The following is an 18,807-nucleotide window of genomic DNA, read 5'->3' on the forward strand; positions in this document are numbered from 1 at the left end:
ACATTGCATTGATCTGAAAATAGGATTTGGTTAGGCACTCTTGACTGCATTTATGGAAAAACCCATTAGGGGCATTGCCCCACCAAATTACCATAGGCATTCCACTACACTGTTATCAACCTTTTCTAATTGGAGAGAATGAAATCAGTGTTCTAGTCTAAATTCCAAGATGCCCTGTCTCTTTTCTGCCTCCCCTTTTAAGGATCCCACTCTTTAGACCTTCTCTAGGACGGTTCAGCCCACTTGGCCAGTTGGCCATGAGCTTTTTGCTGACCCCGGCCTTCACACAGATATCAATGAAAACATGGAACACTCAAGCTTGAATGGGAATTGCTCTTCAATGATTAGAATCACCAGTCATTATTTAGGATGAGCAAGTGCTCTCGAGTGCATGTCAAATCTTGAATTTAGTTTGTAAACACGTGATACTTCAGAACTAGTTAACATGTAGTGTTCGGCTTGCATATCTATTCCCGCCTAATCTGTGCTCACTTTGGAGTATTCTTTTCTTTTCTGTTGGATTTGAGTGTGGGAACGATGAAACATAGTATGACATCCCTCTTTTTTATGCAGAGACTTCTTTGCCGACATTTTGAGCTCGATCGACACCTTATCGAGTACAGCCTTTAGTATATATATATACAGACCTGTCATTCATATGATCAATGCATTATACGGACCTGTTGTAAGAAAAATCAATGTATTTACTTGGGTAGCCGCTTCTAAACTAGGCTTTCTGTCATACAAATCCAGAGACAGGATAATTCAAAGACATAATTCCAACAAGTCATGGCATTCCAAAGACAAATAATTCCAACAATTCAGTAATCCGAAAACACACAATTCCAACAAGTCATTGTCATCCAATGACAAACATTTCACCAAATACGTATAGTTAATTACATTATTAAGCAACAAATAGTTAATTACTTGTCCAATTCTAAATCACGAAGTTGCAATAACAGGACGCGGCATGCACTAGCACTTTCCTGTGCAACACAAAATTCATCAGCCAAGGTGTTCTGTACCGTACAATCGATCGTTTTACGAATACATAGACGCCTTTCAGATGTAGAACTGGACCTTTGTTCACGTCTTTCAGAAGTGGAACTAAAACCTTGTTTCTGAGATTGGTGTTCTACTATCAACCCAATAGACAAACCCACAACCTTTTGATTGATCCTGTAGTTAAATGTTGGAAGTTCACAACCCAATTAGATAAACATGTTTAATAAGAAATAAAAATAAAATGATACACAATTTATTATTCCTTACAATTCTGTCTTACGCAACTGATCTCGGGCAAATACAATATCACCGTTTTTTTTTTCCATTCCAAGTCACACCAAATACCTTACAAAGACCACCTCCACACAGACATAATACGGCTTCGTCGGCCCATAGGAAAAAAAAATCACAACTTGATTTTTGGGATTTATTTGAAGATTTAAACGTCCTAGGCTTCTATAATAACCCAAATTACATGTTAAAATCACCAGTTAGAATCCAATATATAATTCTTCAATAACTCAAATTAGTAACAATAAACAAAAATGGCTCACCTAATTGGGGCAGTTGTAGTACTGCCGACCTGGATTGTCGTTGCTTTTTGATACGTGTAAACATGACGCGTCAAGAAGACAATAACATCTTAAAAATTGGGGGGGGGAACAAATGGCACAAAAAGATCGCGACGAACCTTATCCAGGATGTTTATGCCAGCTGATATAGAAACAGATTAACAATGACAAACAACTTTTTTATATATTTACAAGAGCAAACCATCCACCGTACACATAATCAACTAATATGACAACAATCATGAATAAAATTATGAACTGAGACAAAACAAACAAAATTATTTAAGGATAAGTAAAATCAACTAATATGACAAGAAGGATGGATAAAAGTATGAACCGAGAAATAACGAACAAAAATTATTACTAAACATGCATATATTATTAATTTACTAATAATATAAAAGTAATTGAAAAAACAAGGCGTAATAACTCAACCTTTAGTACAAAGTTAGTTTGCTAATTCAAACATTGCCGAAACAATTTCAATTGCTAACATGCATTACATTCCTAATTTCAATTACAAATTATCTGATAACACTGTTTCTTTGTCAGAAATGTCATCCCACGACTCCATCCCCCTTCGTCTAGGCGCCTACCATTGGCCAAGAGGATAGTACAAATGTAGCATGCACACTGGTTTCCAATTGACATCCCATAAGCCTAAACATTTCTTTCTATATCCACTCATAGTTAGTGTTTTAACCTATGCATACAAACAGTCCAATAACCCATGTACCTTGATTGATTCTGTTTTCTTCTCAATGTGTGTCCAGATCCATTTATACTATAACTTGTGTTTATACCGAGATTATGGTATTACTTAAATATTAATTTGCACATAAACATAAAATACACGAATCTCCAGAAGAAACCCAGATAAATACTATATACTATATTGAAATACTGAAAACAAATAAAATAAAAATTAGGCATGTCGATTTAAAACAAACAAACTTGAAACCAATAAGAAATAAGAAAAATCTAATACCTGTCGTGCTGAACCCCTCTTAAAACTTGATGATTGGAATTAGGGATTTGAGACAAGAGAGTGTAAAGAAAAGAAAGAAAGAGATGATGATATTTTTATAGAGCTTCTACTATGCGCAAGGTGAAACTGATCAGAGAATGTCGTCGAAATTGAAGGGAACAGTTGGATTTTTTGTTTGACCGGAGGGAAAACGAAAGTAGCGCTAAAGTGGAAAACCTTTTTTTTCATGTTTTTTTTGTTAACTTGTTTGACAACTTGTTCACTCATTCTTCCGATTTTTCTAGTAGATAATGCTAAGCTATCACTACTTGTTTAAATTGTTGTTCTGTCCTACTGAAGACCAAAACAAGGAGATAACTAGATAAGACTATGAATTGGTTTAGATCATGACTGCTTCAAAGTAAATACACAACTTGACATACTCATTTGAGGAACTGGAAGAAGTAATGTTCGAGTTATATTCACTAATACTTAACAGTGATTTGGTGATGAACGGATGATAGAACTGGAAGAAAAAAAAAAAAAGTTATACGTAACTTTTAATCCTTTCTACTTTTCTCAATGAAAACAATATAGATCAATAGAACTTCTAGATTTTGGAAAAACAATAAACTATGATGAGTAATATTAACCAAAAAAGAAATAAACAACAATTATTAAAACCAAAGGCCAACAATCAATCAAATATATAGGGCTTCAATATCAATAGGTCATCTATATCAACGCGCAAACCAACATCTACCACAAAATATCCACTGGAAACTGATACAATCTTGAAGTGATTGTATCAAAAACACATAACATTAAGGCTTATTGAGGAGCCTTTGACCTCCTAATCCACACACAAGTGCAAACTACAATAATATTCTTCTCTCCTCCCAATAGATGAGATACACTACAATTTATAGCACTAGCTACTTAATAACTAACCACTAACCTACTTACGAGATAATGCCTAAAATGAAGGAAACTAACCAACTAACTAAACAGGACTATAGACATTAGACCTATGATTCTAGATTATCCACACATAACAGAAACAAACCCCCAATCCCAACAACCAACTAATGCTTAAACAAAAATGAAATCTTAAACCAAACAATCCCCAATCAAACTCATAGTTTCTAAAAGAAATTGATTGAAACAGTAAGTTTAACTAATTGCCACAAAACAAAAAAAAAACCGACTGATTCATGAAGAATTTAGGTTAAAAAAAGATAGAGGGAGATAGAGAGTACATTTTGTGAGCAGACGGTGGGTTGACGAGGCAATAACACTCGAGGATTGGAATTAGGGATTTGAGAATGTAAGAACACTAAACGAAACTAGCGCTAAAGTGGAAATTTTCGTGTTTTTTATTTTTAGTTTTTGAATTTTTCATTAACCTGTTGGGCAACTTGTTAACTAATTGTTCTAGTTTTACCCTCGCACTATATGTGGCTCAGAAGACTGCACACCACACCTATAGTGCGGCATGCGTACTCTAGAAGCTCTATATATATTATACCTTGACAGCTCCAGTTGACATATTGGTTGTGTTTGGTTCACTGAAATCTGATTCTAAAAGAAAACAAATTTTTTGATTTGGTTTTCTATGTTTGATATTCCAAGAATTTGGATTTTGTGTGTTTGGTTGGAAATGGAAAAGTTTGTTATAGTTGAGTGTAGTTTGGGAGTACTGAATCAGACTTGTGAAACTTGCGCGAAGTAGGGAATCAAAACCTTTTGAAACCTCCTATCTCTAAAATCTCTCCCCCTGACCCCTCTCTCTCTTGCAAGCCTCCCTCAAAAATAGAAAACAACTTCCTCTCTGTTAAAATAGAGGTTGTTTTCCTCCTTTTGAACACATTTGAAGAATCTGTTTTCTAGTTTTTCATTTTCCATTGTGAACCAAACATTCAAAAGTTTTCAATTTCTTTTTCTCAATTTTCCTTAAACCAATTTCTTTTTCTCAATTTTCCTTGAACCAAATACAGTCATTATCTTGACAACCCACCACATCCCCACATCTCTACACTATATGATAGCCTGGTTATCAGGAACCACACTTCTCAACCGAATAAGCTATTTCTAATATCTCATGTTTTACAATTTAGAAACACCTCCCTCAATTATTCTAATAAGCTCCCTCCATTTTAAATAATTTACAAAAAACTCCATCACCTCATTGAAATTAGAATTAGCGTTCACTGAAATTAGAATCAACCCCTCCTAATGTTTTTATATTGTTTTTTAAAAATGTTAGAGTGATAGGTTTAAAGATTTGAAAAAAACCAATGCGTAGTATGGTTCACATACTTGTCCAATAGATTATAGCCGATCCAATACGCAGATCTTGAGCTAATTTAACAAAGAAATCAGGGAAGGTAACTTAGTCATTTGATTTCTATATATTCACAATAAAAAGGCACAAAAAACATCCGACTCTTCTTCTTCCTCACTCCATCACGTTCTCTCCTCTAAGCTCTCTGATTCGACCTGCATTGGATTCGAAACTCATTCTCTCTCGAATCTTATCGTCTCTCAATCCGAGTTCGATTCGAAATTATTGTTACCGTTTCTCAATTTGATAGTTATGTCATGGCTGGTTGGGTTATAGTGCAATATTTTGATTACTCTTATATCTTCTGTCACAGATTCCAACCGAAGAGAAAAACATAGGTTCTCATCATCGCCTGATTCGTGTTTGTCATTTGACCCAATAAATTGTTCACATATACTTAGTTCCTCTTATGGAGAATTGAACTTTGAACTATGGTCGTGCTTTGAACAAAAGCTTAGTGTCAAATTTATTTGTTTAATTTCTCTGGTCTAAAAAAGTTGTGGAAACCAAATTCAAGTTTATGTAACAAGCAAATTGCAGCAACCATTCAATCAAAAATGGAGTACGGATTGTTCACACAAGTTCAGCCAAAAAGGCATTGGTTAACTTCACTTGGAACTTCAACAAATCTAGAACAACCATAAATTCCATTTCAATTAAACCAAGAAAACGATCTCAATTTAATTGATGTTGAGATAGATAGAAATAGATTTTTTTTTTTAAATAATCATTCCACCTAAAACAAAAACCCACGAATCAGCCCAGTTTTCATTAGAGATTACCAAATGATTGGAGTTTTTCGTCTAATGAGCAGCAAAATAAAGTTGGCGCTTCAGTAGGGGAGAGTTTGAATTGAGATGAGAATTCAATCTAATCTCAGTGAGTTCTTCTGGTTTTTCTTGGGTCGGGGATTAATTTTTGGTTTTGGTTGAGTTTAGATAGGAAAGTTCCTATTTTACCCTGCTCTACTTATTTGCTAAAAGAGAAGGAGATGTGAGCGTTGCTAAAAGAGAATAGTTAGGATCGGTTGGAAATCCTGCTGCATATTGGCTACAAAACAGAATCCCCTCGCATGCATCAATGTCAAAGCTTTCAAAGTGCAAAAGAGAAGCCTAAATTCTCATCAATTCATCATTGATGTAAACAGATACTCCACACAAAGTCTTTCAGATATTGCAACAAGATCAAGACTTCCAAGTATGAGCAACAACATATACACCCCTAGCAGTTTTAACTTCACACATGTACCAAATCATAAAAGAAATAATAACATGATCATAGGACTTCGAGAGTGACATCACACTCCATCGTCCTCCACACATACCTACACGAAACAAATGATGAAATTTAGTGGAAAATCGATAGAATAGGGAACATAACGCAAACAGTCTCAAAACTCCAATCTAGAAATATATGAGGTTCGGCTATAAAGTGATAAAATTTGGGGTTGGGAGTTGAGACCTTGTCATACGAAACCAACTACAGACTTCAAAAGCATATCTGACCTTATGGTCTACAGGGAGATGCAAGGAACTGATATGGAACATCTAATGTGCGCTTCAAGAAACATGTCACAGACAAATTCGAAAAAGTTTGTACTGATAACAATTACTGTCTTTCTAACAAGATAGGAAAATGAGATAGGTATTACAAACAAAACCCTAACGTCGGGTCCTCCCCAATCAGGTTTTTATGGAAATATGAGCATCAAGTATCATCCTCTGAAATGAAAGTCGTTATCAAAGATATGAACATCTGGTACCTTGGTGTGGATCTCCTCTGCAACTCGAAAATAACCATAAAAAGGATCTGCCTATTTAGACGAGAAGAAGTAGTAACAATGTTCGTATACAAGCTACACCCCAAGGCACAACCACAACACCGTAAGCAACATAACCAAAGAAAAGAGGCCTCAGACTGTTTAGGAAATTGCTACACAAGATGATGACTATATAGAAAATTAACCAGGGAACCAGATTCTTCGCATTTTATTCTTTTAAGGCAGGAATAAAAGCAAAATAACCTACCAAACTATATGATCCTTTCTACTAGCTCCTACACAAGTAAAACCATTACACAGTATCATGACTGAAAGTGCATTTTTTTGCTCCTAGGTCCTACAAATAGCTAAAATCATTCACAGTACCATGCCTGAAAGTGCCTCACACAAACACTTAGGCGATCACCATAAGTTTGGGTCTGCGATCACTCAGACATTGGTAAAATACTAAAACAGCACATCAATATCTTTATGTGTCCACGATTTCCTAATACTAGCACATTCCAATGCCAGCAATTTCTATATTTTGATACGCACAATTGGGGATTGCAGATTGGCACTTTTCTAAACAGATAATTGGAGCTCACTCACTAGATAAGGAGACCGATGGAGCATTAGTAAGGATCCCGGGGTCAAGCCAAACACTATGAAGGTTGGCGAGATTGTGATGAGAAGCCCTTTACGACTATACGACTATAAAGGCTTACCATCTGCAAAAGGAAATAGTGATTCGTCAGAAATGACATTACGGGATATGTAAACTCCTCCAGACGAGGGATCAAGGCAGCGGTACCCCTTGTGCTGACTACTGTATCCCAAAAATACACACATTGGACAGATTTTTCATCAAACTTTCGAGGTGAATAGCACCAGATAGCACGCACAACCGAAGACCCGCAAAAACGTGTAATCCGCCATATATAACCTCAAAAGGAGACTTATTAGAGAGAGTCTTGGAGGGCAGCCGATTCATGAGAAAGACAGCAGTCATAAAAGCATCCATCCACAAATACTCAGGACAGTTACTGTGAAATAATAAAGCCAAACCAGATTCCACAATGTGTCGGTGTTTCCTTTCCGCAACTCCATTCTGCGGAGGAGTATGTGGACAAGAAAATCTGTGCGTAATACCACTTTGTTCAAGTAACAACTCAAACGGAGAATACCTATATTCCCCTCCTCCATCCCTCTGAAAATAAGAGATTTGACAACCAAAAACATTCTCAACCATAGCTTTTAATTTCACAAAGCAACCATAAGCATCAGATTATCGAGCAAGAGGATATTTCCAGGTAAAGCAACAATAATCATCCACAAAACTGATGTAATATCTATAACCACTCACAGATGGATATCCGAATGAACCAGGTAAAAAGGACTAGGTGAAACTTGAGCGGAGCGACCAAAAGCAAGCCTCCTCTCATCCCACAGGAGGAAAGACATATATATGCCTAAGAAAAAAAAAGAATAAAAAAAAAGGACCTTTCCTCCGATAACCAAACAAGCAAGCCAGCTTCGGTAGTGGTAGTTGCTTCAAAGGAATTGGTAGTATGTCTTGAATAGGAATGCATTCATAATGTATGAACTCAACCTATGTTCAAGAGCTTGAACAATGAAAGGCTTGACTTTAGAGTTCTGGGTTTCATCATTGTCGACAGAAAGAAGGGTGTGTTTTCATTTCCTTTGTTTGTTGACCGAATCCCATCTTTCTTAGGCCGATATTTTGCCTTTGTTTTGGCTTTTCATTAGCCTAAAGGTTCAAGAGTAGGCCCGCTCCTCCTTTCCATTTAATCACTGACAAAACCTACCTTTCAATTTGACTCAACGAAACGACTTTAGAACAATCAATCGAACGGCCAAGGTAAGGACCTGTTCATAATCCCTATTCAAATTGCTTGCTCGACTGATTAAGGTGGTTTTTTTCCTGTTGTTCCAGTCACTGTGGCTCTTGCTTGAGCCGGGAAGTACATAAGGCACAGAGGTGAGAAGTGTTTAGATTATAGAGACAAAGGTACGAAGTGGATTTCTCATGGCCCTCCCAATGAATCATATTTATTTTTATTTTTTTAATAATCTAGAGGTTATGGCAGACCTCAACCTGTATTAGAAGAAAAACGGGGATACAAAGTTCCTTTCCTATCTTCCTCTATAATACGGTGAAGCTTTTCATCTAGAGGAGGAGAGAAAACTACATCACCATCATCTGGCGATCTATACAATTTTGAGAGATAGTCAGCTGCCTGATTTCCTTCTCGAAAGATATGGCTAAAAGAGCATTTAACAAAGGAGCGAGTAATACTTCTAATACAGGCAACCGTATTAGCACAATACCATGGGCTGCGTTCACTCCCTTTCAAAATGTTTATGGCTCCCAGTGAGTCCGAGTTGACTTCCAGATTTTCTATACCCATCTCTTGGGCCTGCTTAAGCCCAGCTGCAATGGCTTGGATTTCCTGGTATATGACTGAGTTCCTAGACGAGCAACCTGCGTAAGCACGGACTACATTCCCCAAGCTATCTCGTATGGCCCCTCCATACCCACTTCCATTTTGCTGGACCGAACCGTCAGTGTTGAGCATGTAAGCACCTTGTTCCGCTGACTTCCAGCTGCACCAAAGTACTTCCTGAGGTTTAAAGATCATATGCAGTCCCAACCTTTCAGCAAGAGCTCGCATAGAGTAAGAATCTTTGACCTCAGTTAGATTTTTCTGAATGTACGGTTTCATTGTGGCCATAATCTTTGAGATTAACTGTTGGGGCGTCAACAAGATGTTCTTCCTCTTCCGTCTGTTCCTTTCGCACCAGATTTCGTGAACAGTAGCTCCAATAAAGGCTTTAAAGATATCGGCACAGGTGGTGCTTTGCCGACATAACCTGAAAATACTATACCATTCTGACGAGGAGTCTTTGACCAGCTCCCCTAGTCCAAGGTAATTTTTAACAGAAGCCCAGACCTGCTTTGAGAATTGACAGTCGAAGAATAAATGCTTTGAGTGCTCCGAAGATATACCACATAGACTGCACTCAGAGAAGTGCAAGGTCTTCTTCTGCATCAAGCGGTCTTGAGTGGGAAGACAATTTGAGAGCAATTGCCACAAAGTAAAAGAGTATTTTGGGATAGAGAGCTTCCCCCAGACCACCCTGTACCATTTTACCTTTTGTCTCTCCTTTCGCAGAACTGCGTATGCTGATTTAACTGAGAATTCCCCCGTACTACTCGCTGTCCAAATAACCTCATCTTTGTCTAGGTAGCAATTCACTTCCGTATTCAAGATGCGATTTTTCAAGGAGCTGTCCGAGATAGATTCCACCATAGAGGACCAGTTACCTTGAGACAAGATATCGCTGACCTTTGCATCCTTTGGAAGCGCAAAAGAGTGTCTCGCTACTGATGATTCCCAAAGCGGTTGACCTGAGCACCATGGATCGTGCCAGAAGAGGGTGTCAGTCCCGTCTGCAATAACATATCGGACATGTTTCCGAGCAATGTTCCGATGCTTCAGAATCCCCCTCCATACCCAAGAGCAGCTTGCTGGTATTTTCATAGTCCAGAAGAAGGAATGTTTTATATGTTGGCTCCAAGTCCAGTTTGACCACAGAGATCCATCCTTCGCAGCTAATCTAAAGATCAGGCCGCAATAAGCCGCCTTGTTCCAAGTTCTGGCATCTATCATACCCAGGCCACCTTGCTCCTTAGAATACCTTAATACCTCATGGCTGGCATGATGCATCTTCCTTGTCATATTGGGCCCCGACCATAAGAAATGATTGCAAATCTTTGAGACATTGTCCAGAACTTTCTTTGGTAGAACAAAGGTTTTGGACCAATAAACTTGAAAGGATGAGAGGCGATTGGATAAGTTCAAGTCTACCGACCCTTGACAAAGAAAAATTCTTCCAATTAGAGATTCGAGAAGTCAAACGCTCTACCAAAGGTAGACAATCACGTATACCTAGCCTTGAAGAGGTTTAGCGGTAGCCCAAGGTATATAAGAGGCGGAGATATAAGGGGTATACCCAAAGCGGTAGCCAAGTCGATCCTTTGCATGTGACATACACCCAACCAACAGAGATGATTTATCGGAGTTGATATTCAAAACTGTGAAGAGCTTTAAAACTGTAAGAATTTCCTTTATTGCAAGAATAGATGCCATATCTCCTTTGCAAAAAAATCATAGCATCGTCAATGAAAAAAAAACAAGTGAGAGATACTCGGCTTAGGCATTTTAGAGTCGCGGGTGAATGTGGCCCGCCAGAGAGAGCTTGCTTTAGAAGGCCGAGAGCACCTCCATCACCGGGACAAAAAAAACGGTGAGATTGGGCCTGCCAAGCCCTTGTCCACCCGAAGAATCCTTGGATGTTCCATTGATGATAATGGAATAAGAAGGGGTGGTGAAACACATCAAAAGCCATTCTATGAATATAGGAGGAAACCCAAATCTCTGCAAAATCATACTCATGGCTTCCCAATTGACTGAATCAAAGGCCTTCTTTATGTCTATCTTGATTGCACAATTCCTGGTGCCGTGTTTCCTGTTGTAACCTCGAATAAGCTCATGCGCGAGAATAATATTATCTTGGATGTTCCTGCCTGGAACGAAGGCTGACTGAGCCGAAGAGATTAAGAGTGGCATAAAATTCTTCATCCTGCTTGTTAGAAGCTTGGCCACACACTTGTAGATAACTAGAATACCAGCAGGTCGAGGGAGAACTGGTTTGATTCATTTTCCACGTAGGAAAGCATAAAAGGTCTTAAAAGCACCTTGTGACCTCTTTTTTCCTTCCCGTAATCGAACCTTCCACAGAAAGGAGCTCGCACTCGGTAATAAGACTTGAACATGGATTCTTTCCCATCGACTGGACCTTTCACAGGGACCAGGATATATAGGGAAAAACTCTTTTTGTTTCGGGATTTTAGTAGGTAAGGGCAGCGGGACCAGCAACATGAACAATCAGACCAAGCAAGCTATTAAGCCAACTAACAAAGCCACAAGCTACAGGCAGGATCCTTTGTTAGCTCTACGATTTTTGAGTACGTAACCTATACTTCTCTTGAGGAGCCTCGTCGTATGTTGAGTTTGACTATACTAAATGAGTTGGTGTATTATACTCTCACTATAGGCATCGGCACAACACAAGCAAAGAAGGAAAGAAGCAATCTACACCATTTAGGATAGAATTGCTCGCCACTGAATAGAAAAGAAAGGAAACTCTTTATTTCCCTCTGGTTAAGCCCTTTATTACGTAAGGCATCGCAAGCTCCTCGCCTTCTGCCAGAAAGCAAAGGCAGTAAGATAAGATATGGAGCAGGCCATGAAATAGGTAGAATTGGAATTTATAAAGCCCTATATAAGCAATAGGACCTTTCACAGAGACTAAGGCCTGAACCTCCACCAGCAGACGTGTCTACTCGAATGAATCTTTCATACAGCAGAATGCTTGCTTCAGCTCCAGCTACTAAAGCCAACCAATAGACCTGTTCATACAACAATATTCCAACTCGTCTTCCTGCTCCAGTTCTTTATGCCTTCGTTCGTTCCTTTTCTTTTGTAGTCCCCAAGTTCTAGGCCTGTTTTGCTGCTGTGCTCCCGTCTCTCTTTTTCTATCCCGTCATTAAAGTGCTCCTACCTTCTCTATGGTAGCATGGTCTTCTGTGAGTGAACGAGATGAGGATCAAGGCAGTTCAGTTTCCCCAGGGTAGGTGCTTTCTTCGCTTTTATGTCTGTTGATGGCGCTGTGTCCTATCTGCTCAAGGAAAGCAGTCCAACTCAATGTGTTACGCATTAGCGGCATTTGCTACATAATCCGCATCCGTTGTCAGAATTGCTACTATAAGGGAGGAGTCTGCTTAAGTCATGCTTACCTTACCTTCTAGTAGCTACTAAAGGGCATTTGGGGCAGATAACACTGATGCCATATATTACTCTCAATACACCTCCCCCAACCCTCCCACTGACGATAGAACATCCATCGGTAGCTCATAAATTAGCTCCTCCTTGACTTCTTTCCTGAAGCTGCCTAAACTGGATCAATAGAATATCACACATGCGCCATTACCATGCCTCACGTTCTAGTTCTAAGCGTAAGGAACTGAATTAGTATTCAAATAGGAAAGAACCGGTAAATTAGCTCATCCTGGCTTCAAATCCCAGCTTGAGTTGCCACGGGAACCTTAGCGCCGCGTGTGTGTTGTGGGAAGGTCCTCCAAGGACTAGACGGATAGGTTTGAAGTGGTTGCTTCCAATGTTGTAGAATCGTAAATCGTATCTTAAACCGTAGAGGTTAAGAGTCAGATTAAATCTTAAACCGTATCGTAAATCGTAAGATTTTTTATCAAAGTATTTTCGACTTCAAGAAATATATGTATGATTAGAAACCTATACAAGTATGAAGTTTATGTGAATTTTTCAATGATTTCCAAGTTTTCTCAAGTAAATAACATAGAATGACTTCCAAATCCAATTTAAATTCAACTACATTTTCAGTGAATTGCAAATCGTATTGACTCGTAAATCATAAGATTTATAATTAATTAATATATATAGTAATTAATTAATTAATTAATTTATAGTAACTTTGAAGGCCTACAGATTGTCGTGGACAACTTGTTGTAATAAGATTGGCTCATGTTTAATAAAACCCATTCACAACATGTATGTTCAATAAAGGGCCCACTTGGAAAAAGCCCAATAAAATATGTTTCATGAATGGCCCTAAAGTAGTCAATAGTATCATGAAAATAAAACCCATTCACAATATGTATGTTTAAAAACAGGGCCCATTTCGAAGAAGCCCAGTAAACTATGTTTCTTGACTAGCCCAAAGTAGTCAATAGACACATGCGTCACACGTTAAAACTTGGTCTTCTTCTTTAACCAGAAACCCTAGATCTGGTTTTTCACATTTGTGGCGGCTCAACACAACCTCCAAACACTGGAATTCAACACAACCTGGGAACACATGCAATGAAAGTAAACAGACTTGAAAGTAGATCTGGATTTCTAGTTATCTCTCTCTCTCATTACAAACAACAAACAGTAAGATTCTGATTCTCGAAAAATAAAAACCAAAAAAAACGTAAGATTCTAGTTCTAAACCGCGATTTACGGTTTCTACTCAAACCGCTTCCGATTCTATACGGTTTTGTGAATATCCGGTTTTTCTAACGAGTTATCTCGATTTCCTTACGGTTCGAGTTGAATCGCGAGTTAAGCCGCGGTTTTGTACGGTTCCTACAACACTGGTTGCTTCATTGAATGAAGTGGAGAGTACTTTCCGCAATACTCAAATAAGGGAAGGCTTCAAAACCAGTACACTGAGTAGTTGTTCGCTTTTAGAAAAGAGATTGGTATCGTGTGTGATGCTTATCGATATGGGCTTGCTTCGTCTTCCGGGCTAAGGGCTGACCTACTTCGCAAGGGAAAGCAATTTGCACCATGGGGTTACTCAAAATGGGGTTCCGCCTTCGGAAGTAAGGAAGCGAACGCTCACTCACCCTATAACAGATAAGCAGGAGAGGAAGCTTGGGACCTAGACTTAGGCATTGGATTATTCTCGGTCTTCTTCGCCCTCGAATTCAACAAAGACCTTAGATTCAAGAATCTAAAGCGTGAACTTGATTGACCCATTTATGAAAACGTCCTCTTCCTTTCCGAAAGCCATGAGACTGGGTCAGGAAGATGTCCTCAAAAAGAATGATAAATAGTTGTGATAGGGCATCAATAACAATGAAATATTCCTTATGCGGTTGTGTTATGGGTCGCATCTTCCCTGGCTTGTTTGGTTTAGGAATCCACGACCTGTACATCGAGGAGAACCAAAAGGTAGAGCTCATGAGTGCCCTTTTGATCTCCGCAAGTCGCTTTGGTGGGTTATTTACTTTATTTTATAGACGGGTTCCATTGTCCAGAGATAGTCTATCATCTTCAATAGCTTGTCCATCAGATCTTTCCTCTTCTCGAAGCAAGGAGATCAAATAAAATTTATGCACCTTTGAATATGGTCGATAAGTCATACTCTTGTTCCTCTTCTATCTTTTCTTCTAGGCTGGTTCTAGAAACACATCTAAAAAAAGGGTTTGAGGTTCGTCATTCTTATCTAATCTAATTACGAGCGGAATGGTGCCCATGTCTCTTGAACGAGTCTTGCCTCCCAGGCGCGTTCAATACATATGAGCAGCGAGCTTCATGCTTTGCTTTTTTCCTTGTTTTTTCCTTCATGGATGGGGACGGGTGGGGCTGCCGAGGTAGTACCCCTGAGCCCGGCAGCCCACCCAACGACGATCGGGGGAGAGAAAAGAAAGGATAAGAGGACGAATAATAGTATCTACCCAAAGCGAAATGGCAGAGAGAGAGAGCCAATCGCAGAAACGCTATCCAATATTCAACATCCCCGGAAAACCTACCCACTCGTCTCCGAGCCTTTATTACTTCTCCGAGAATGGAGGCACAGCGAAATTCAGTCTTCGATAAGCCCTTGATCCTAACTAACCCCCTTAAGGTATATTACGGGATGGGTAAGGGCAGGTTCGGGAAGGATCTGGGAAAGCATGGATAGGGCAGGGGGCATGGATGATAGGCAGCAGGGGAAGGCGCAAGCCATATAAGATAAGGCATTTTCTCGTCAATCGAACCAGTCCGGTTCTCGTCAGCTCAGAGCGGGATTGGTTCATGAGTCTGTACTATGACTATTGGTCAGCTTCTTGGTCATTTCCGCAAGCCTGCCTTTGCACTTCTTCCACTGATCCCACAAGCCACCCCTACTAATCTAAGCACTGAAGCAGGTGATCCAAGCGGATAGGCACCAACAGAGGAATAGGTTCTTCGATCAAACAGCCCTAGGCAGGGAGAGTAGGAGCACAGCGTATCACACGTGTTGGAAGGTACGGGAAGGAAGAGAAGGGGCTAGTCGAACTTGAGTCATCTTTGAGCGATGCTTCAGCATATCAAGCTTTCCAGTCCAGTTCCGTTCTCAGTTCCAAGGAGGGGTGAGCGATAAGGATTTGCTTACAAGCGAACGGTCAGCTTCCCCGTCTTGACCTTCCTTTAGCGTTTGTTTACCTTTACTTTTAAATGCTTTAACGTATAAAGACGTCAAAGAAGCGATCAACAGGGCAAGCAAAAAAGTCCTGAACGAGATCCCTTCATAAGGTTTTTTATATTCTTTTTCAATCTATCAAATACAATTCGACAGCGGGGGGAACCTTTTTGAGACGATTCGGAAAGCCAATCACTCAATCTTCTCTTCTGGGAATTCGTCCAAAAATCGGATAAGATCCACATTCACATTCTCCTATTTTGTTCCTAACTTACACACAAATCAACAATCAAACTAAACTATACAATTCCAACAATTCACACAACCTCACTTGATCATCCATAACACTTTTCCTCAAGCTCAAAACCACATAACAAAAAACCATTCTAACAAACAACAAAAATCTAATAAAAAAAAAACTGAAATTAACACCAACCAAATAGCTTCATACAACAGTCATTTATATTTAAACCACAATCTTATTCAGACAAACATACCCATTACACTGTAAAATCCCTACTGCAATGTAGTAAAAACACCAAGACATTTAGATGGTAGTAGCAAGATAAGAAAAACCATAAACCTGACCTCTATGGCTCAACAGTAGTCACTTGTTGCCATTCCCCATCAACTGCTTCCTTCCACAGAGTTACGTTGTTGTCCCCATCAGCCACAGCCAATATGTTTCCAGTCAAAGACCACGAAACCCTCCACACTGGGGTCTGAAAATCCTTCAAAACTATGCCTTCCCATTGATCCCCTTCCTTGGCGACGGTCCATATAACAACTTTCCCATCCTGTGAAACACTTGCAATAGTCGACTTAGGAAGCCCCAAGTTAGGCGCCCACGCCACATCCCTCACCCAGTCAGTGTGCATTAGAAGAGCAGGGAAACAATCCATCTTCCACACTCCATTAGTAAGCTTCCAAACTTTAACAGTATTGTCACAACCACCAGAAACAAGCTTTGTTACTGGCTCAAGCGATCCATTTCCAATAAAGGCACCAGGTGCCAAAGCCGGAGCCCACGAAACAGAAGTCACACCAGCAGGATGAGCTTGACCAATTCGAGTAGTATCCCAACCACCATCAGCTCCAGCAGTAAAAACCGAGATATTCCCATCCGAAGATCCACAAGCCAACACTAGCCCAAGTTCATGAGGAGCCCAACAAATAGAATTCACCGACACCTTATGTTCACTAAACACATGAGCTTGACTCCACTCATTCCGATTCCCTTCATTCCAAATTATAACCCTCCCATCATAAGAACACGAAGCGAGAAGCGACCCAAATTTAGGATGCGCCCACGCAACCTGCCAAACAGGTCCTTGGTGACCACTCAACGTAGCATGATGCTGCGACGCAGTACTACTCACACCAACTATCTTAATCGTAGTATCTGAAGACGCAGTAGCAATACGCTTTCCGTAATAATCCATTACCACATCATGAACTGTGTCCGTATGACCCGTTTCTATTTTCTGACCCGGCATATCTTCGTTTCTGAATTACACAACTTTAACACAATAAATAAAATACAATCAAGATAAATAAAATGGACAATTTTAACCTCTATAAGTATAGATCAAGCGTCAAAATATAAATCAAGTATCAAATCGGTTAGTAAAGTAATGAGATCTGAGATTGATTAATAATAGGATAATATTAGATTTAAACAATATAAATGAATTATTAGGAAATATAATTTCGTACCTGATCTTCGATTTCGAGGAAACGTATAAAAAAAAGAATTCTTGTTGAGGTTGAGGTTGAGATTGTTTTGTCAAATCTCGTGTCAAAATCCCGTGGGCTCTTTCTTTCTTCGGTGATCCAGAACTTATTCAAGCCCAAGTCTATCTAATTATGGGGTGCAAGTGGATATCCAAATATTCGAATCCGATTCGAATTTGTATTCGAAAAATCGGATATTATTCGAAAATTTCGGATATCGGATTCGGATTCGGATAATTTTTTATGTCTGAACTGGTTTCGGATATGAATTCGGATACTGTCATATCCGCATCCGAAAATATCCGATCCGATTTAAAAAATTAATAGTTATTATATATAATTTATTTATTTATTTATTTATTATTGTATAAAATATTATATAAAATCATAAACTAATAATATAAAACTATAATAACAAAATAATAATAATAAATGACAAATATATATTTATAATAGTTTTTATAGTAGTAAAATGAATTATTCAAAGCAAATAAAATTTTTATTAATATTAATTTTCGGATCGGATATTTATCCGAAATCGGATTCGGATAAAAATTTTAATATCCGTCGGATTTGGATATCGGTATAAATTTTCGAATTCGGATTCAGATACAGGCATATCTGATTCCGAACCTATTCGTTTGCACCCCTTATGGGCATTATCCATAACCCATTCAAGACCAACCACCCCCAAGTTCTTGTTTCTAAGGCTGGTGTGAAATATGAAGGCTTCAAACCGTATGAGAAGCTTGATTGTTGATTACAAATTTAGAATGAGAGAGTTGTTTTAACCAAAATAAAACCATTATCGTCCAGATAACAACCTTCCAAAGAAGCCATCGAATCCCCCTCGCTTTCATGCATCTAAGCTCGCCAATTTTCATTATCAACAAGAACATGAAAGCCTTCTCAACAAAAACACGAGTCATATATGTGTGAGGAAGGGAATCACTAAGAATATAATCACAAGATTTTTTATTGTAAAAAATAAAGAAATATGTAACTCCATTTTGTTTTAAGATTAAACGACAATTAATCCACAACCTAAAACTCTTTACAACTGTTACCCTCAGCCAATCACCAATTCTTTCAAATAAGTGAATGACACAACTATTGAACAGCTTCAGCATATACAGGATGCCACTTCTTTCAAATAAGTGAACGAATGACACAACTATTGAACAGCTTGAACATATATGGGATGCCAAAGGAATGTGCACATATTGTAAAGTTTGCCCTGTATAATGATTTTACAAGTGCCATACGCCAGACGTGTGGAGTGCCAAGTCATATACAATGAGCCACTATAGGCCCAAGGAGTGGTTCTATGTTTGTTTGGCGATGTCACTTTTCTGGAAATGTTGCT

The 18,807-nt window shown here is 38.9% G+C and overlaps 1 pseudogene across 3 annotated transcripts; it reads right to left on the minus strand.

The window, feature by feature from the left end:
* Positions 1–5,989: 5,989 nt before the first annotated feature.
* Positions 5,990–17,569, minus strand: LOC147497807 (protein transport protein SEC13 homolog A pseudogene; annotated as a pseudogene). Of its 3 annotated transcripts, none has more exons than XR_015195253.1 (3): positions 17,424–17,569; positions 16,296–17,226; positions 5,990–6,215 (listed from the first exon to the last, which is right to left on the minus strand). The product of XR_015195253.1 is annotated as a protein transport protein SEC13 homolog A pseudogene, transcript variant X1 (transcript). The 3 variants fall into 3 exon arrangements; XR_015195256.1 differs by having other exon boundaries at positions 16,296–17,213; positions 17,424–17,564; XR_015195254.1 differs by lacking the exon at positions 5,990–6,215 and having other exon boundaries at positions 16,152–17,226; positions 17,424–17,563.
* Between the last annotated feature and the right edge of the window lie 1,238 nt (positions 17,570–18,807).

This window comes from Coptis chinensis, chromosome 5, assembly GCF_015680905.1.
Source record: "Coptis chinensis isolate HL-2020 chromosome 5, ASM1568090v1, whole genome shotgun sequence".
Taxonomy (NCBI): Eukaryota; Viridiplantae; Streptophyta; class Magnoliopsida; order Ranunculales; family Ranunculaceae; genus Coptis; species Coptis chinensis.